The sequence below is a fragment of the Elaeis guineensis genome, chromosome 5 (genome assembly GCF_000442705.2).
Source record: "Elaeis guineensis isolate ETL-2024a chromosome 5, EG11, whole genome shotgun sequence".
In the NCBI taxonomy this organism is placed as follows: domain Eukaryota; kingdom Viridiplantae; phylum Streptophyta; class Magnoliopsida; order Arecales; family Arecaceae; genus Elaeis; species Elaeis guineensis.
In genome coordinates, this window is record NC_025997.2 from 94,447,496 (window position 1) to 94,469,560 (window position 22,065).

Consider the following 22,065-nt stretch of genomic DNA (forward strand, 5'->3'; position numbering starts at 1 on the left):
ATACTTATACCTATGTCCCATTAGAGACATTCTCGACAGCAAAATACTCTGGAGTTGGTCACATTCAATGATGATGTATCCTTACATCTCACCTGTATGCCATACCAGTGTCTCCACACTCCTTGATTAAGAGGACAACCAACCCATATGGCCTATAGCGACCTATGCTTGATAGAAGCTGTTGTCCTTATTAACAGCCTATCATTTGATCGTGAACAGTTCTAAGGACTAATCGATAAATCCTCTCTTTATCGAACCTAAATAGTCCTAAGGACTTCATCACATCAATGAAGTTCATTAGAAGATGAAAACTTATGATGAAAATATCTAATATATTTTATTTATTAATAAATTAATTACAATACAAGGTTGCTCAACCGTCAACAGGTTGATGATTGGCTTTTGGGATATATTTTCCAACATGTGATGCATCATCTGTCGCAGATTAAGGATGGTGTTCAAAAAGTTATATTTTTCTCTTAAAGATGTTTTAGGATTTTGTTGTCACAAGAAATTATTGGCCAAATTTTTTTGAGATGGTTTAGAAGTAAATAACATAATTTAGTCCATCGAACAGTTGATAAAGTTTTATTCTTTATACAGTTGGAAGTTGATATTTTTTCTGAATCAAATTCTTTGCATTTAATTTTTTGAGGCGGTTTGCTCTTGGATCTTAAAAACAGTTGATTCGGTTGTAGGTGAAGAATTTTATTGCATCATCCAACAAAGTTTAGATACTGAGAGAATGATTCTTTTTCAGTATCGAAAGTCATTTTTTTAAAGTTCTGGTTTTTTACTTATTAGTGATGAAACTGTTTCATCATAAATAATGGAGTATTTTTGATGAAAAATATTTTTCATCATAAATAGTCAATTATTTATGGTGAAAAATTAATTTTCATTGCAAACACTAAGTTATTTATGATGTAAAATTTTTTATCATAAATAATATATAATTTTTTATATTTTTTAATTTTTTTTTAAAAAATATTAGCAACAAAAATATTTTCATCATAAATAATTGAGTATTTACAATTAAAAAAAATTATCACTAATAATCTATAATTTTTAAATTTTTAAAATTTTTTATTTTTTCAAATATTAGCGATGAAAACTTTTTATTATAAATAATTGAGTATTTGCAATGAAAAAAGATTTTCATCATAAATATCAAATTATTTATGATATAATATTTTTATCATAAATAATCTATAATTTTAAAATTTTTAAAATTTTTTTCCTAAATATTAGGGATAAAATTTTTTTCATCATAAATAAATAGTATTTATGATGAAAAAGTATTTTTATCATAAATAATAAATTATTTATGATGAAATATTTTCATCATAAATAATCTATAATTTTTATATTTTTTAATTTTTTTTAAAAATATTGATGATAAAAATATTTTCATCATAAATAATTAAATATTTATGATAAAAAAATAATTTTTTATCACAAATAATCTATAATTTTTAAATTTTTAAAATTTTTTATTTTTTTTAAATATTAGGGATGAAAATTTTTTATCATAAATAATTTAGTATTTATGATGAAAAAGAATTTTTATCATAAATATTCTATTATTTTTAATGTAATATTTTTATCACAAATAATCTATAATTTTTAAATTTTTAAATTTTTAAATTTTTTATTTTTTTTAAATATTAGTGATGAAAATTTTTCATCATAAATAATAGAGTATTGATGATAGAAAAAGATTTTCATCATAAACATCTAATTATTTTCAATGTAATATTTTCATCATAAATAATCTATAATTTTTAAAATTTTAAAAAAATTTATTTTTTTCAAATATTAGTGATGAAAACTTTTTATCGTAAATAACTGATATTTATGATGAAAAATTTATTTCATTGTAAATACTAAATTATTTATGATGTAATATTTTCATCATAAATAATTTATATTTTTTAAATTTTTAATTTTTTTTCAAATATTAGTGACAAAAATTTTTCATCATAACTAATAGAGTATTTACGATAGAAAGATATTTTCATCATAAATAATTAATTATTTATTACATAATATTTTCATCACTAATAATTTATAATTTTTAAATTTTTAAATTTTTTTTTATTTTTTTAAAATATTAGTGATAAAATTTTTTATCATAAATAATTGACTATTTGCGATGAAAAGAGCTTTCCATCGTAAATACTTGATTATTTTTGATAAAAAAATTTTATTATAAATAATCTATAATTTTTAAATTTTTAAAATTTTTTATTTTTTTTCAAATATTAGTGATAAATTTTTTTATTGAAAATAATATTATTTTTGATGAAAAAATAATTTCTATCGTAAATACTTAAATTATTTATAATGAAAATATTTTTGTCATAAATATTTCAAAATTTTGTATTAAAATAAATATTTTATTATTTATGATAAAAATTATCATTGTAAATAGTAATTATTTATGATAAAATTCTTTTTTCATCGCTGATATAAAAGTATTGACGATGAAAAATTATTTTCATCATAAATATTTTATTGTTTATGATGAATTTTATTTTTTATCGTACATACTTATTATTTACGATGAAAATATTTTCGTCACAAAAGCTCTCTTTTCTTATAGTGAACCATAGTGAGCCATGAGAAATCAGCTCGAAATGCTTGTCGGTTCACCATAAACTGCATGAAACATGGTGTGAAATGCTGTTGGTCCACTCATGGGGCATGGACCACATGAAGATGTTGGGCTACGCCCATGCATCTGCTGGATGGGGCCCATGCATGCCCATGCTAGGCCGCTCGCTCGCGGCCGGCCCGCACGTGCCCGCACACTGGGCCTGGGCCCGGCCCTACCAGCCCACCTCCTCCCCTTCTTTCATGCATTTCTTCTCCATCTAGATTCTATTTGGGCTGTTTTGGGCTCATTGGACTCCGTTCGTTATCCTAGATCTCGTTCTGGACTTTTTGTAGATCGAATCTCAAGGTATATTTTCTAATAATGATTTTGCGACTTCTTTTGTAGGTTTTGCTTGCAGTTTACATCAGTATAACTCTCAGCACTCCAATTTGGTTTGGCACTGACCTTATCTCTAGAGCTTTGCAGCAACAGATTGATGCTAGAGAAAGGATATTCTGAAATTTTTTAGTGAAAAATGGTGAACAAAAAAGTACCAATTCATCCTCTACCTGCCTCATCTTCTCCTAGAGATGCTCAGGATAGATCACCCAACCATCAGTTGCTGTCGATCCTCAACAATTTAGTCTCTTGGTACAGCAAGTTCAAGAACTTACTGCTATGGTACAATAGCTCCAACGTACCATAGAGCAGCAATAAGAGATCATGGTGGAAATCAGGGGGTAGTTGAGAGTCCTTCTCTGAAAAGGCAGAGACAGCTTCCTTAGTCCCATATTAATTGTGAGTCAAGAGGGAGTATGGCTTATATAGATTGGAAGCTTCACTCCCCATATTAAAGGGCAAAATCATAAGGTTCCAAATAACCAAAATCCACTAAAGCTCAAAAATGGTCAGAGCCAAAGTGGACAATATCTCATGTACATAGGAGCAAAGTTAACCTAACCATCTGAGCCATCCGACCCCTTAACCACAACAAATATATCTGATCAAATGAGATAAAAAAAAGACTAAGTTTGTCCAAATGAGGTTGGGAAAAGCCATGATAAGGCCATGAAAATTCCAACCAAATTAGGATAACTTAGTGTTTAATTTCATGAATATCTGATGTGAAGCATTTGGATTTATGGATTAGACTTTACAACATTAGCTCAAGGAGATTTATATTTTAAGTCATATTCTTAGACAATATATCCTTGAAAGAGAAGAAAATGAGGCATCAAAGATTGAAATCCTATCAAGTATATAAGAGATCCGACCTATCCACTTCAAGCTCAAGTAGAAAGATGCAGTGGTTCACTTGAAGAATCAAATGGCATGGATTCGTCACCTTGAACAAGCTGAAAATTTTTTTCATAGACTACTTTCGTCCGAAGTCACTTCTTCAGACTTAGAAGTGAGGGATAAGTGTTGTAGGGATCATACCACCTCAGTTGATATCCTCGAGACTTTTCATACTCAAGAATTCTCGAATTGACAAGAATATCAATGATGTAAGGCTTGACTATGGAGCTCATGATAAGGCCGACCTAATCAGAATACCGACCTCATCGAAAAACTGAGATCATCAGGAGGTCGACTTCATCAGGAGGCCAACCTCATTAAGAATCAAAAGGCCGACCTCGTCAGGAGGTCGGCCTTATTAGAAAGCTGAAGACTGATCTTATCAAGAGATCGACCTCATCAGCAGGCTGATAGCTGAGCTCACCAGAAGACCAACCTTATCATAAGTTCGACCTCATCATTATTTGGACACATGGCATCAGATTGTTATCTGAGATAAATGTTCTCTAAGGTTACATTGGTCCATGACCAACCTATCTCTTCAATATTATCTGCTAATCGACTTAATCCAGAACTGCTAGTAAGTGGAACACTCATCTCAGTCCTCTTTTGATCTCATTCTTCATTTTACTTCAGTTGTTAGCCGATCTGATTGTTCACACCAAAGGTATGATGCCAAATTTAGATAGTTATTGATATCAGCTATCCCACATCGGTCTGTTACTAACATGCCATCGCATCTACAGATGGTTATCTAATAGCTATCATCCAACTCAACTGTAACTGTCTTTTAATTGTATGCCAGCTCATTTGCCATATGGGTAGCCGCCCCACGATCTCTACACAACTGGCTATTCTGTTACAACAATTTAACAGCCTAACGGATCTCCAATGACCTAACAGATCTCCAACGGTCTAACAGTCTCATAGATTTCTAATGGCCTAACAGATCTCTAATGATCAAACAACCTTTCCTTAGAACCTAAGCAAGCTCCTTCTATATAAAGAGGGATAAAGTACTCTACAGAAGGTAAGTCCAAAATAAATCTGAGTGAATAGAGATAAAATTATATCAGATTCTTCTAAGAAAATCAGAGTTCTTTCCACTTTTCTTTACTCAAACTCTCACTTATTACTTTCTACTTCTCCATTTCCACTACCTGTTCTCAAGGCCCCGACTGACTTAAGCATCTGAAAATCCTAAACTAGAGAATACCCTACGATTTTGAGATTTATTTTACAGGTTTCACTTACGACTCACGTCGACGCAACTCTCAACACTCTAGTTCGGTTCAGCACCGACCTCATCTCGAAGCTTTATAGCAACAGTTTAAAATTTATGTATTTTCAATCTCAATCAAGATAAAACCACTTTATCATAGTTTAAGCCATCCATTAAGATATAACAACAAAGATTAAAAGTCTTACTTTCACATAACTGCACCATGAGACCGATGATCCTAGCATTTTTCTTTTATTCATTGAATAGGTATTTAAGGATGGCATTCATGAGATTCTAGCTACCAAAATAAATTCATGGCTATGTAATTTCACCGCAGATAATTATCAAAGAAAACTTAACACCTGGCCCTCAAGTTGATTTCCTTTTCATTCTCGGTACTTGCAGACTTAGCCATTAATGTTTGGTGCTGTACATAAACTGGTGTTTTGCTTTGCATATTTTTATACTTTTTTTGTACACACATATCTATTTTCCTCATATTTGCGCATGTGTACAAGGCTAGGGACTAAACAACATCGCCATTAAATCAAGGGTGGGAATAAAACATTCAATCAACCAACATTAACCAACAAATAGCTGGTCAAACTAAGGACTAGATGTTTTACCCAAAAAAAATGGACTAGATGTCAATTATGCCTAATCAATCACTACTGTTTTTGCAGATGTATCTGGAACCTTCCCATTAGTTAAATGCATTATTGAATATATGGTCTATAAGAGCTTCCAATGGCCTTGAAGCATGGCATGTGAACCATAAGCCTTAACCATATGAAGAGCCATGGAGCCAAAGGCATATGAACAAATGCTGCCTGTATCCATGAACCAGTGCGCTCGAAGCCCACCGGAGTGGCATGTATTCAGGCCTCAACACCATTGTCAATAGCTATCTTGTCCAATACCATCCATACATACCTGAAGAGCCCACCATTTGGAGAGCCAACATACTCTCGATCCCTCGTGGCCTGATCTCTGGCAGAAAAGGAACAGGCATATGGCATAAAGAGAAGAAACCAAAGGTGTGGTAGTCGGCGGTGACCTCGGAAGGAAAGAAGGATCCTGTCGACATAGAATTTTATCTCAAAGTCAGATCAACTAGAGTTGGGTGGTGATGACAGATCGGCAACGATCGGATTGTGGCAGTAGGATCGGCAAAAGAAGTCTCTAACAGGAGTTAACTCCAGCGGAGACCCTCCGATGCTCAAGTCAAATTTCTACTTAACAGAAGGAGCGAGCATTTTGGGAGAGAAGAGATTGCGTACCTCAAGAATCCTTCTTTAGGTCTTTATTTATAGGTGGAGATTGAAAAGTCATGAAAAAGGGAATGACTGTTAGATATCTTTTCGTCCTCGAGAGTCTTTCTTTAGGTCTTTATTTATAGGTAGAGGCTGAAAAGTCATGAAAAAGGGAATGACTGTTACAGATCTTTTTGCCCTCCATTGAATATCCTCGGAAATCATGCTGGACTTCCTAATTTTTTGGATTTAATAGGTAGTGTCACTCTTTAGCATGTGGGGCCTATCTCTATTAATGGCATAGATTGACAACCAGCTATTTTGAGAATGGCGGCCCTTCTTTTACTCCTGATTATTTTCAAATTTTAATAGGATGATGTGATGGAACTAGGACTGGGCCAAGCCTGATATGGCTTCACATCCCCATATACCTTACGTCTTCAACTAGTACAAAATTACCTCCCAATATAACCCTCCTACTCTCGAGTTCGAGTTAGAATTGAGTTGGACGAAGAGAGTATATCAAGTCAAAGCAGCCGAAAATGTGGGGCGTATGCTCCTGTTTCAATTGAAATGAAGCGTTCCCTAGCTTTAGTTTGGTTGCTGAGATCCTTGGAGACCAACTTTTGTCTTTCACACGACGTCAGCCATCGATGTCCCATTTTGGAAAAATCTTTGGGCCTGAACTCATTTTTCGAGTAGTGGATAATTTTTTCTGGTGCTGTTCACCAAAAGGTGAAGGGCCATTGGAGGCACCGCTCACCAAGGTGAAGGACTGTTGGAGATGCTGTTCACCTAAAGGTAAAGGCTTGTGGAGGTATTGTTCACCAAGGTGAAGGGCTGTTGGAGGTACTGTTCACCAAGATGAAGGGCCATCTTCATTAGTGTTGTTCGCTTAAGAGCGAAGGGTCTTTGGTGTTGTTCGCTGAAGAGCGAAGGGCCATTCTTCATTGGCACTGTTCATTTAAGAGCGAAGGGTCTTCGATGCTATTCATTGAAGAGCGAAGGGCCCTTCTTCTTTGGTGTTGTTTGCTTAAGAGCGAAGGGCCATCAGGAGTCCTTAATGGTTAGCCCTTGCTTCCTAGCCACCGAGGTCTTCAGCTTGCATAGGTTGAATGACGAATCGGTAGACTTCAAGGGTCCTCGGGGTTAGCCCTCAACTTGGTCTGACCTTTGCCTTGATTTAGTTTTGGCTTAGAGACCTATGGTCCTATAAGAAAAAAGAAGAAAATACAATAATGGATGAGGCTTCATGGCTTTTTACTGTGAGAGACTTTGTTTAAGAATCTTTTGATTTTGCTTAGCTTTTTATTTTTCTTGGTTCGACGCACTCTTCACCTCGACTTGTCCTTGATTTTGACCTCGGCTTCGCCTTATTTTTGACTTCAGCTTGGTCATGATTTTGACTTTTGGCTTAGCTATGAGTTTAACTTCAGGTCGATTGTGATTTTAACTTCAACTCATTCTTGATTTTGACCTCGGCTTAGTCTTGATTTTGACTTCAACTTGGCCATGATTTTGACTTCGGACTAGATTGACTTTGACTTCAGATCTACTTTAATTTGGATCTCAGATCAGATTTAGGTCTGACTTCGAATTAGTCCAGGTCTGACTTCGAATTAGTTATGAGCTTGACCTCTAATTGACCTGAGATTGGCCTCGGATTTGTATGATCTCCACCTCGGATTTGTATGATCTCACCTCGGATTAGACTTGGTTTGGCTTTGATTTGCTCAAATTAGTCTTTTGATGACCTTAACCTTCTGGTGATGTCGATCTTTTAAGATTAGTTTCTTTGGAGGTCGTCTCTTTGATGACATAGGTCTCACCTCGTTATTATAGCCTTGGTTTGATCTCTACTTCAATTTAAGTGCTTGAAGATCTGTTGTTCAAAAAAAATGATACAGAATAATAGATAGGGCCTGATAACTTTTTACCATAAGAATTGTGAGCTCTGTTTTGAGAGTTTTTGAGTTTTGCTTGACTCTTATTATTTATTTTAGTTTGAACTAGAGTTTTGCCTCAGTTTGTGCTTGTTTTTGCTTCGGATTAGCTTGATTTTGGGCTTTGGTCAGCCTTATTCTAAGCTCTGGTTGGTCAAAATCTGAGGTTGGGTCAGCCTTGATTTTCTTCTCTGCTCAGATTTGATTTTTCCTCGGCTTGATCTTGATCTCACCTCGGATCTGCATGATCTCATCTCAGATTTGCTTTGACCACACTTCGGATCTGCTTTGACCACACCTCAGATCTGCATGATCTCATCTTGGATCTGCTTTGACCTCATCTCGGATCTGTTTTGACCTCACATCGGATTTGTATGATCTCATATCGGATTTGCTTTGACCTCACCTCGGATGGATTAGGTTTTTACCTCGAATTTGTCATGACTTCACCTCGGATGGATTGGGTTTTTACCTCGGATTGGTCTGGGCATGACTTCAGCTTAGCCTTCCTTTTAACTTCAACTTTGGTCTCGATTTTAATGTACCATGATCCTAGCAGAAGGAAGAGGAAGAATAGTGGATGAAAGCTTAAGAATATTTTACCTTGAGTTTTCTGTTTGAGAGCTCCTGCATTCTGTTAACCCCTTCTTGCTATTTGCCTCAATTTGAGCTTGACTTTTGTTCTGGATTGGCCTTATTTTTCCCTCAATTTGATTTGAACTACTCTTTTTTTTTTTTTTTGCATCGCCCCATGGGGTGGATAGCTCTTTTGGCTGGACCTGATGACCTCAAGGTCTGGACCGACATCTTCATCATAGACCCAGACATGGCCTGCATCTGGTAAAGCCTCCTGACACCGGTGGTCGTCTCCTCAAAGACGCCGATGAGCCTCTCCTTCATCTCGTGGCACTTCTCGAGATCCAACTTGAGGCTGTCCCGGATGAGCCCCAGCACGATCTGGAACTCGATGTTGTCGGTGGAGGCCAGATCAGGCATCTTCCCGATCTTCTCGTACTCCTCGACCTTCACACCCTCATGGATGAGGAGGGTGGCATCACCGCCATCCTCGACAACGAGGTCGGGGCCGCCGGCGGCAGGCGATGGTGGCGGTGGCATGGTCCTAGGTGGAGAAGATGTTGTAGGAGCACCAGCAGACCTCGGCACCGAGGGCGGTGAGGGTCTCGATGAGGACGGCGGTCTAGATGGTCGTGTGGAGGGAGCCAGAGATGCGGGCACCCTTCAAGGGCTGGGAGGGGCCATATTCAGATCAGCAAGCCATGAGGCCGGACATCTCCACCTCGACGAGCCCAATCTCGAGACAGCCGAAGTCAACCTGCGAGAGGTCCTTCACCCTGTACTCATGCCCGGAGGAGGTCTTCTCTATGAGAAGAGCCATGGTGATGACGTCGGCTTCTTCTCTCTCGAGATCGGCCGGTGGAGAAGGGAGAAGAGGGCTTTAAGACCTGGGAAGCAATGAGAAACGGCGAGTGGGGTGACTTTGGTTGCCCAGATCTAGAAGAAATCAGCTCCATGACTGAGGGAAAGCTTGGATCGCCGGATCTAAAAGAGATCGGTGCGGGTGGAGCTGGGACATGCGAGAGACCTCGGGACCGCTGTGGATGGTCCTGATGTTGGCAGGAGTGGCTTCGGCTATGCTGGAGGTGCACGTGGGCTTCGGCACCACGGGTGACTTCGGCCGCGCTAGGAGCGGTCACACTGGAGACTGCGACGTCGGTAGGGACGGCATGCATGCAGAAGCACCAGGTTGGACCCGCTTCGGCAATGCTTGAGGGGGAGGCCTGTGGACGTCACATCTTTTCCCTTTTTTTTTTTTTTTTTTTCCTTGGGTGTTGGACCTGCAAGGAGGAGGATATATAAAAAAAATTGGTGGAAAGTTTGGAAGCCTTTTACCATGAGATTTTTATGAAATTATTTTTGTGTGATCTGGTTGGACGTCAGTCGCGAATGCGCGCGGGCTCGGGGGAGGCCTGTGGACGCCGCATCTTTTCCCTTTTTTTTTTTTTTTTTTTTTTACTTGGGTGTTGGACCAGCAAGGAGGAGGATAAATAAAAAAAATTGGTGGACAGTTTGGAAGCTTTTTACCATGAGATTTTTACGAAATTATTTTTGTGTGATCTCATTGGTTCCACAGAAAATAGCTTTCAATCGGATCTCTACGGTAGCATTGCACTAGGTACTCTAACTTATTTTTTTGAGGAAAAGAGTAATTTCGATATCACGTCCGAGATTGTCTCTTGTTATAATGGATGATTAATCAATCTAAGACTTCCACACATGAGGTTCGGGCCCTTTTTCTTTAGATTATCTTCTTCCTCCCTTCTTATTTGGATCCTATCAAAAATTCAAATTTAAAATTTGAATATAGATCAAAGGATTAAAATAATTTAAAAATCAAAAAATTTTCGTAATGTCCTTCCCTATTTGGATTGCAAAGCCCCCAGCTTTGAGTCCAATTTTGATAATTTGAAAGACATTGATCGATCTGGGAGCGATCAGATCTGATCGGCATCAGCTGATTTATGGATGGTCAGATCATCTCAACATTGGAACAATGCGATGAAACTCCTCTCATTGAATGCTCACATCTTTTCATAAATGGACCTATGCCCTTCCTCTAGCGTCAATCTGTTGACGCAGATTTCATCTTAAGGTTGGATCAACTGGAGTGGACGGTGATGGTAGGTCGGCGATAGCCGAACGGTGACAGCAGGATCTGCAAAAAATGCTTCTAACTGGAGTTGGCTCTGATAGAAACCCTTTAACGCTTAAGTCAAATTTCTGTTCAACAGAGGGAGGAGCGAGCATTTTGGGAGAGAAGAGATTGTGTACCTCGAGGGTCCCTCTTTAGGCCTTTATTTATAGGCAAAGGCTGAAAAGCTATGAAAAAAGGAGTGGCTATTAAAAATCTTTTCATCCTCCATTGAATATCCTCGAAAATCATGCAGGACTTCCTGATTTTTTGGATTTGATAGGTAGTGTCATTTTTTAGCATGTGGGGCCATCTCCATTAATGGTATGGGTTGACAATCGACTATTTTGAGAATGGAAGCCTTTCTTTTACTCCTAGTTATTCTCATATTTTAATGAGATGATGTGACGGAATCAGGATTAGGCCAAGCCTGATATAGCTTCACATCTTTATATGCCTTACGTCTTCGGCTTGTATGAAATTACACCCCAACAGGTCCGATGAAGATCTTTGCAGATGAGGATGAGTTTGATTGGTCATAGACAAGAGGGTGGCACGGTGTCCAGAAGGATGGCCAGACCAGAGATTTATTAGTTTTTTTTTTGCTTTTTGTTTGTGATAGCACTGCAAATTGTTGTGATTATCTGGTACTATTCATGGTTCTTTACCCCAATTTCTTTTAAAACCATTACTTGATGGCATTGAGAAAGTTTTCTTACTGGTCTTAGGATTTTTTTTTTCTTTTTTTAGTTTTTAAAATTTTGATCAAAAGATGATCAACCCTCTCACGATCCACCCCAATACACGTTTTGCATCGTAGTGGGCTGCATGGCTTTGGATAGCTATTATTTCGTCCATTCTAGATATAGATGGCTATCATGAGGCATAATATTTGGCACTCAATATGATCTTTTTTATTCACAAGAGTCATGCCCTTCCTTGAAATAGATGATGCGGCTCTAAAGCTTCTTTTTGTGGTGCAAAAATACATAAATAACATAAATCCACACACCCATTTTACTCCCTTTGTGTTTATACCATATTTAGATTGACAATGGTATTTCAAAGGTCGATTACATGATAAGCCTTGGAAAGCCCTCCATAATAAACCGAGTAGTATAGGTTTTCAAATGGATTATGCAAGCCAAGGCTATAGGCTAAGTCATCGGAACAAAAACCATATAGGGCATGCACTATAAAATATCATATGGGACGAACTTTATAATATGCCACATTTCTCTTAATACTATTCTTAAAGAATAAGTCTAAAAATCAAAGACTTTTCTATGAATGGAGTTATAATTAGTCTCATGATTAAAGTATTCTCTTACTCATTTTCAGTATAAAGCGATACATACTATATGACTATATGATACACACTAAATATATAATCAAGTAATATATACTGTAAACTTTATTGATACATATCCAGTAACGATCAAATACACACCTATAACTAAATTGATATATTTTTTATCGAATTTAGTATTTATCAATATACAGTATATGACTAGTTGATACACACCTAGCAAAATATTCATCCAATATATCAATACATATCTCTAGATAAAATGATACACAATTTTCAAAGCATAGCATTTATCAACACATAGATATGAGCAAATGATGCACATTAAATGATTTATTGATACATACTATAAGTTTTTTTGATATACATCTAGCCACAACTTGATACATACCTCGAGGCCCTTCTCTCTTTCAAATATATCTTCTTTTCTAAGATCTTTGTATTTAAAAGATCATAAAAATTATGTTTCATTTTATCTAGAGATGTGTATGGAAACATCGAATGAATATTTTATTATATGTATATCAACTGACCATATACTGTATACTAGTAAATACTAAATTTAGTAAAATATGTATCAATTTATCTATAAATATGCATTGAATTATTGCTAGATGTATATCAAAAAAGCTTATAGTATGTATCAATAAGCAATCTAGTATATATCATTTGGTCATATGATGTATACTGATGAATGCTATGTTTTGAAAACTGAGTATCCTTTTATTTAGAGATGTATATTGGGATATTAGATGAATATTTTGCTAGATATGTATTAACTAGTCATATACTCTATGCTGATGAAACTAAGTTTGGTAAATATATATCAATTTAGTTATAGGTGTGTACTGGATCGTTATTAGATGTGTGTCAAAAATACTTATAGTATGTATATATCACCTGACTGTATATTTAATGTGTATCATGTAATCATATAGTATATATCACTATATGCTGAAAATAAGAAAGAAAGAGAATATTACCTTAATCATAGAGCTAATAACTTCATTAGTAGAAAATATCTTTGACTTTTAGACTTATTCTTTAAGATTAGTATTAAGAGAAACGTGGTATACTATGAAGGCTACCTTATATGATATTTTATAGTATCCACCCAATATGATTTTTTTTCAAATCAACAATGGTATAGGCTGCATGACTATAATGTAGATTGAGGGGAATGAGAGCTATTAGTTTAGGATGAGAACTTTAGTGGAGTTTGAAGGAAAAATCAATTTTTTTCTTGTAGGATCTTCCAAATCTTATGAGATCTAGGATAGAATATTTCAAAAAAAAATTATCCTACGATATTTCAGATCTAAGATCTATTAGATTTAATTTCTATTATCTGATATTAAATCTAAAATTAAATCTGAAAATATGAGGAATAGAGAAATACCTCTAGGGTAACTAGATTACCCTGTAGATGATCGCAGCAATGCTCGAGGTTCTAAAATAGCCACGCAGTCATCTGGCCTCTATCGATATCCACTCAAGTAGGATCTAGATCATCTTCTCTTCACAAATCTTTGCTCCAAAAATCAGATCTGGATCTGATCTGGAAGATCTTCAAAAGATCTTCTGAAGCTGGAGCAGCAGCTTCTCGATAAATCTCTGCAGTCTTCTAATCAGAGAGCCACCACGCCTTGGACAAGCACTAGATGGATGTCCAACCTCTTGGACGTGAAGAGGGGAGGGAAAGAAGAAGAGGGGTTATGGAGAAGTGGAGAGGATTCAGGCTTTTGTTGGTTATTGCACAGAGACTCTAAACCCTAGGCGCAGACAGGGTTTAAATAAACCCTGCTGCGTCATACAGTGCCACATCATTCGACTAATCAAAAAATTTTAATTAATTTTGAAAAAATTTTGATTGATGAAGTGATGTAATCTGATCATATCAGATAAGAATCTCCATAATTCCTCCTACTGTTGGTGCCAACACTGGATAAGCACAGTGAGATTTGCACCCCACAGTCCAAGTTGATCAAGGGATCAGAGTCCTCATCTCATGGGACTCTATCCTTATCCACTTGGGGTGCACGCCCAATCTGAATATGGCACCCACTTTGAGGCCCAATTTAGTAGGTGGACACTCCACAAAAACTCTCCAATGACCTCTTGCCAAGTGGCCTTCAGTCCAAGGTCCATGGGTCAACGTTTGACCAATGTCCTAAAATAAAAATGGTAGGTGACAGGAATTAGCAGGTGTTGTCTTAAATTTATCTCATGAATTAAGATAAATTTTTTTTGAGCTGGACTGGCTCCAGTCAGACTGTGAGAAACCTTCTCAAGGTTCTCTGAGTGAGTCAAATCACATTTGGCTTAGTCGAGATAGAAAAGATTACATGAGGAGAAAATTAAGCTCAATCATGTGCTAGCACGATTTCCTTGAATCTAATTAGATCTAATCCAAATCAATCAAACTGGACTAGCTCAATTGATAGCATCCAAACCCTAACTCTTATTTGTGTGACCCAATTAGGTTCATTTCCGTATGGTAATGAGACATGTCATGATCTCATCATTGACATCATCGAAACTCCTTTCGATGGATCAGAACTCTTCTGATTCAGATAATTAGAATGATCGATCATCAAGATCATTCTAATTGCTCTCAAAATCTATCAGTGATACCTAACAGTATATGGTGGCAACTCATCAGAAATGAAGATGAACCTCTCGGTGCAGCTATCTGTGTGATTGAGTTCTTCTATCATGAGTCCCGACTGAATTAGGGTTAAGGTAAACTCGTTAAATCCAACATCAGTCATATGAATCAATCGATTGATCTGAGTCCGATGTGAAACCTCAATGAAAAATTCTTTTTCATTATTTCACTCTGCCATGGCCATGGGCTTAAGGACTCGATCTTTCGATCATCATAGGACTACTTCTCTCATCTACCGAGGTTGATAGATCCCTTCTTGGTGCGATCTGATTCCTACAATGAATATGCTACAGCCAATATACACCTCAGGATTTTGAATGGTTAGAAGATTGAGTTATAGTGTAGTCAAACTATAACACACTTAAGGTGAACTGTCGATGTACCTCAAGTAAAAGAACTAGACACACAGCTGCAGCATCGAGCTAGTCATCGACGAGAAGGTAGATTTTTTTATGACTGCTCGAGGTGGTCACGCTCAATACTCTCATTCTCAATGAATACCTGTACTCTCGCTCTGGTGTCTCTACACCATAGACTCAAGACACATCTACTCTAAGAAAGTGATCATACACCAACCTTCCGGATCGATCACCATCCTCATGATGATCCTATGGTCAGGAGCTGTTTATAAGTTAGTTATGTAAATTCATACCTTAAATTTTCAACTCTTAAAAATATGAATTAACATTCCTACTAACTCAAAGGATGTATCACAGACATAATGTACACAATATGATAGTAGAATAATCCTTTTATTCATTTATAGTCAAAATTATAAATTTGCCCTTATATTTGTACAGGAATGTGTCAGCCAATCTGGCATCTAGGGCACACATCTAATAGAGTTGAGTCTGAGGATTGTAGTTGCCATATATACGATGTAGGAGTTGTCAAACTATTCAAGAAATGAGAAGATTGGTGACACTATCTATCATGCATGAGAAATAATGGGCCATATGGTATGCTAACAAAAATAAATCGTAAAACTAACAAATGCACTCATCTTACCACTACTCAGGAGGTGATTGGAGTAGTACCATTATCTACCACTCTTGGCAATAGTAACTTATGTGGCATGTACTAGCAAAGACAAGTATCAAGATGGTAAAAGTGGGTCACTTATAAATATCATAATACATTGTTAAAAGAGGGATCTTTAGATACATCAATGAATCTAGTTTATTTTTAATTATCTTTACTTTTCCTCACTTATAGTCGTAAAAGTAGAAGACTACAATTGTAGCCCCAACTACACCTTATCCTATCCTATTAATGTTCTTTTGAAAGGTAGTGTGTTGGAACCAAAAGTTTTAGAAGTAAAATTATCTCGACCTATGCTACTTTTATCATCATCCTTTGATCATTTTAATTTTGCTAAATCCAACACCTACAGCATGCCCATACATCTACCCTTAACCATGAGCTTACCACCTATATCCATCAGCCAACAAATTCTTTGGTGTGCCTGCCTCTTGACAGTTCGGGAGTAGGAGCAGATGCTTTGGATGATTTGTTTCTTATTTAATTTGTGCTAGTGAAGCAAAACCATCTTTGCTTCACCTTTTACCCTTTTGGATGGAGCAAAAAAGTTTTATCTTAAAAAAAAAGAAAGATTGAGAGCAAGCTTTAGTTCACCTCCGAATCTTAAAATAGAAGAAAGAGAAAGGGACATAATTTATTGGAGGAGGTGATGTAGGAGGATCACCAAACTTGATCTAGACCAATTTGACCTCTATAGAGAGGAATTTGACCTCTATATAGAGGACTGGATAGTCTCATAGCAGGATCCACCATGTTAGGAAGCCAAATTATGTGCCAAATTTTAGAAACTCTAACTTGCCTATAGGATAGTCAATCATGGTGCTCTTTTTTCGACATTAGATAACTTTTTAAGTTCTACAGTATGGCATCATCCCTTAAAGATGCAATACACCATGTGATCAATGCTAAATTTCATCCACTATTTGGCATTAAAATGGGTAATGTCAAAAAGTTTCTTTCTGGGAAAGACTTTAATTAGATATTTCTCCCAATCCAAGAACAATGAGTTGAAGCGGTTGAAGATAAAGTTGATGTATAAGTCAAAATCTATTGACCTTTTTCACAATTATTTTTTCTAGGTGTTGGGTATAAAATATCCCCCAGCCGAAGTTCGTGTCAAGAGTGACCCTCTCAGGATTCTACCGACGTCCGACCTTCGGCGACATCTTTCTGAACTTCTCCGGCGGCCGAGCCTCCGCAACGTTCCCAAGTCCTGCCGACGGATAAACCCCCACCAGTGTCGATCGGATTCTCCACGACGGACGGACTCCATCCAAGTTTCTACGGTGGTCGACCACCTTCTAGACTTCGTCCGAGCTCCTATGGGAGCCGGACTTCTTCCCCAAACCCCGACTGCAGGTAGACTTCGTCCGAGCTCCTACGGGAGCCAGACTTCTTCCCCAAGCTCCTATCGTAGGTGGGCCTCATCCGAATTCTAGCAAGGGCCGGCCTCCGTGCCCCCACCACAAGCGGTCTACTCCGAACTTCTACCATAAGCGGTCTGCTCTGAGCTACCACTACAAGCGGTCTGCTCTGAATTTCTACAACGAGCGGTCCACGTCAGATTTCTACTGTAAGCCTCCACCTGAGCTTCTATTATGAGCGAATTCCTTTCGAACTTTTATTGTAGGCAGGCTTCGGTCGAGCTTCCTCGACAAATGATCTCCATCCGGACTTCTACGGAGACCGGACTCCGACCGAACTTTTGTAGCGGACAGGTTCCGGACGAACACCTACGACACACGGACTCCAGCAGTCGGACCCCTCCAGTGGATGAGCCTCTCCAGCGCCGTCCGACATCCACTGTCGGTCGACCTTCTGCCGAATTTTGCATGAAATCGAACTTCATCTACGAAAAGCCTCTAACCGAGCTCCTACAGCAAATGACCCTCGCCTGCAGTACTAGCGCCCAAGGCACCCAACGATGGAGGGCTCGCCAGCAACATCTGAGCTCCTCTCAGATGGAGAGCTACCTCTCTCTGCCGGACACCTCAACCGAGCTTCGACCGACAGACCTGGACTCCCTGGCAGGCCATAGTAATGGCCACGACTCTGCTCCACTTCCTGTGATAGATTTCGTGTGGCTCCACCACTCTCTGGCAAGTCGCGACAACAGACACTACTCCACTCTCTGTGACAAGCTCCACGTGGCTCTGAACAGCCCCTGACGCCACTACTCTCCACAACAAACTCCTTATGGCCTTGAACGGCCCACTACCAGGTGGTTACAAACATCGCTATCAGTCTGTTGCATCCTCCGCCTATAAAAAGGGGACCCCAGATACGTTATTCTCTAAGCTCTAATCTCTATCTCAAAACTCTGCAAAAATTTTCGTTCGAGCACTCCATTCTTGTTGAGGCAGAGAACTGACTTGAGCGTCGGAGGGTCTTGCCGGAGCACCCCCAACTCTAGTTTAGACTTCCTTTGTAGGTCCCGACGGCGATCGCGACTCCCTCGACTCCAGCTTCTCCGATGCCGACGGATTTTTGCACCAATAGGATTGGCGCTAGAGGAAGGGTTGCTGTCTTCGCAGTACCCTTGTTCTTAAAGGAGCGCTCAATGGGACCGCCTCCGGTCATCTTCTCCGACATCCTCTTCTCCTTCCTCTACTGGATCTTCGCCCGATGCCTCCCCGCAAAGCATCCACCCGACGATCCACGACCTCCGCGGCCAGATCTCAGGCTCCGGCCTCACCTCCAGTTTCTCAGGCTCCTCCTCCTCCTCTGGCAACGGCGGTTGGCACGGAGCAATTCGACCTACTGGTTCAGTAGGTCAGAGGCCTCACTGAAGCGGTGCAGGCCATGCAACAGCAGCAACAGCCGCAGACGTCAGTGCGACTGGAGAGAACATCGTCGGAACTCCAAAATTCGATGGTAGGATGAGCCACTTAGGCCAGTCACCCCGCCTTTTCCGAAAAGACGAATCCGAGGATGGAGAGCCCTCAGTCAGATCACGATTCTACTCCTGGAAGATCTCTACCTCCATTCTGCCAGAAGACCCTCGAGACCCGTAGTCGAGAGGATTTCCTGGATCGAAGAACTCCGCCATGCTCCCCCTGCTTATGGTGAGGACATTTGTACTGACCCTCCCTTCTCTCAAATGATCATGCAGGAATCGATCCCGTCAAACTTCAAGCTCCCTCAATTTGAAAGCTATGACGGGACTTTGGACCCAGTTGACCACCTGGAGGCCTTTCGGATAATGATGCTACTCTATGACGTGCCAGACGCCATCTTGTGCCGAGCTTTCCCATCCACCTTGAAGGGAGCAGCGAGAAACTGGTACTCAGCACTGAAGTCGGGTACCATCTTTTTTTTTTTATCAGATGAGCCACCAGTTTGTGGCTCATTTTGTTAGCAGTCGGCGTCCCTGGAGGGGTTCGGAGTCCCTCATCAACATCAAACAAAGGGAGGGGGAGTCCATCCGGGCTTACGTCAACCGTTTCAATGTTGCCGCATTAGAGGTCCGAAACTTGGACCAATTGGTCGCGATGGCCGCTCTGAAAGGCGGCCTTCAAAAGAATGACATTCTATTCTCCCTGAAAAAGAAGTACCCCAGAGATTTTGCCGATTTGCTAGCTCGGGCCGAAGGATACGCCCGAGCAGAAGAAGCCTTCAAGATGAAGGATGAGGAGACTGTGAGAGAGTGGCAGGCAGGAGACTCGAGTAAGTCCGCAGTCGAAAAAAGCCCGAGAGAAGCTCGGCCATGTTCTCAAACTCCTCCCAGGTACAAGCACGCCCAGACTCCTCCCCGAGCACGCAGGCAGAGAAACCCGGAGCACAGGGTTCGGTGGGGCTCTCCCCCAGGAAGATTCCGCAGCTATGCCGCCCTCAACGCATCGAAAATCCAGGTGCTGATGGAAGTCTGAGAGTAGCTCCCAAGGCCAGAAAGGATGCGCACACACCCCGGGAAGCGCAATCCTAACAAGTTCTGCCTCTACCATCATGACCACGGCCATGACACAGAGGAATGCATTCAACTCCGAGATGAGATCGAGGAGCTCATCAGACGAGGTCGGCTCGACAGGTTCATTCGACGTCGGCCTGAGGGCAGAGAGGATCGACCAAGGGGCCTGCCACAACTTGAGCCACCGAGGAGGGAAGAGCAGTCCGAAGATCGGCCTCCAATTGGGATCATCAACTCCATCTCTGGAGGACCTTGATGGGGAGCAGACCTTCTACAGTCTTGAGGGGATAACCATTTCAGACAATGAAAATAGATCCTAATATGGGCAAGGCCGAAGGCCCGATTATTTTTAGACCGGATGGGGGGAGAGGCCCTACAACGCTCTTATGTGCCCCCACAGCCATGTTAGGGACAGGAGGAGAACCTCGCCCTAACATGGGCAAGGCCGAAGGTCCGATTATTTTTAGATCGGATGGGGGGAGAGGCCCTACAACGCCCTTATGTGCCCCCACAGCTATGTTAGGGACAGGAGGAGAACCTCATCCTAACATGAGCAAGGCCGAAGGCCTGATTATTTTTAGACCGGATGGGGGGAGAGGCCCTACAACGTCCTTATGTGCCCCCACAGTCATGTTAGGGACAGGAAGAGAACCTCGCCCTAACATGAGCAAGGTCGAAGGCCTGATTATTTTTAGACCGGATGGGGGGAGAGGCCCTACAACGCCCATATGTGCCCCCACCGCCCTATTAGGGACAGGAGGAGAACCTCGCCCTAACATGAGCAAAGTTGAAGGCCCGATTACCCTTAGATCGGATGGGGGGAGAGGCCCTACAACACCCATATGTGCCCCCACAGCCCTGTTAGGAATAGGGGAGGAACCTCGTCCTAACCTGAGCTGAAATCGACTGCATCAGAAATAGGAGAAAAATCTCGTCCTGATACCAACTAAGGTCCGACCATTCGAGACCTGATAAGAAAGAAGAGAACCTTCTCGATAGCCCTTCTACGCTACCGCGATCTCGTAAAAAGCTAGGGAGAACCCTTGCTTAAAAAGAGGAAGGAGAAAGAGAAAGAGAGATCTACGGTCACGAATGAAAAGGCAAATCAACACGACGATGGCTAGGAACCTTCAAACGATGTCGATGTCGAACAAATCAAAAAATATAAGAAATTCGATAATGACGATCTAATACAAAAATGAACAAAGAATCTTCAGACAACATCGACATCGAACGAGACAAAAATGGAAGAAGTCTGACGGACGACAATTCAACACAGCGCGCAGGCAAGGTAACAAAAATCTCCTTTTCATTTCGTTAGCAAGGTATGCGTTACAGAGCCCAGAAGGCCAAAAAGAAAAAAAAAATCGGCAAAAGAAGACACATAGAAGGACGAAAGGCAAAAAGAGCCCTAGGGGGCCCAGCTTCTTTCGTCTTCGAACTTTCGACTTCGACCCTCATCAGGGAGTGCCTTAAGCTTTCGACTTCTTCTTCCAATTCTTTCTCCCTCATTAGCATTTACATATACCTCCGATGAAACCATTGGCTTTCATTCTCCGCCTCTCGTAGCCTCTTTCTCAGGGCCTCGAATTTCGCCTCCGTGTCTTTGACCGCCTGCTGCTCGTATACCAGCTGGATCTTCAACAGCTGCAGCTCGGCCTTCTCCTCCCCAGGGCGACGGATAGCTCTTCTATAGTTCCTCTCAGGGATTGGAGTTTGTCGGGATCCCAAACAGGAGCAAGCTGGTCTCCTTCAGATAACTGCCTTTGAAGGCAGGCAACCTCGTCGGTCGCCATCCTGAGCTTCCTCCTATAGTCGTCCACCTGCTTGCACCAGCCGGCCCGGTATGCATTATAGTTCGCCTCGGCGTCTTGGAGCTGTTGCTGAAGGTCGGAGAACTTCTTCGACTATTCTCGGTCGCTGTCAGTCCGAGTCGAAAGCCAAGACGAGCTTCCTTCCAACTGGCCGATCCTCTCCTGTGCAGCCGACAGCTCCACTCCAAGAGAGCAGATCTTGGAAGCTTGAGCCTAAGATCGGTCACTGGCGCGCTTCTTATGTTCCTCGAGCTCCTTCTCGAAGTTCATTTTCCTCCGACTGTACTCCATGATCCCCTT

General features: G+C 40.1%; 1 pseudogene; it reads right to left on the reverse strand.

Moving 5' to 3' along the window:
- Nucleotides 1-5,998: 5,998 nt before the first annotated feature.
- LOC109505121 (adenosylhomocysteinase-like) lies at nucleotides 5,999-9,712 on the reverse strand (annotated as a pseudogene).
- Nucleotides 9,713-22,065: the final 12,353 nt, after the last annotated feature.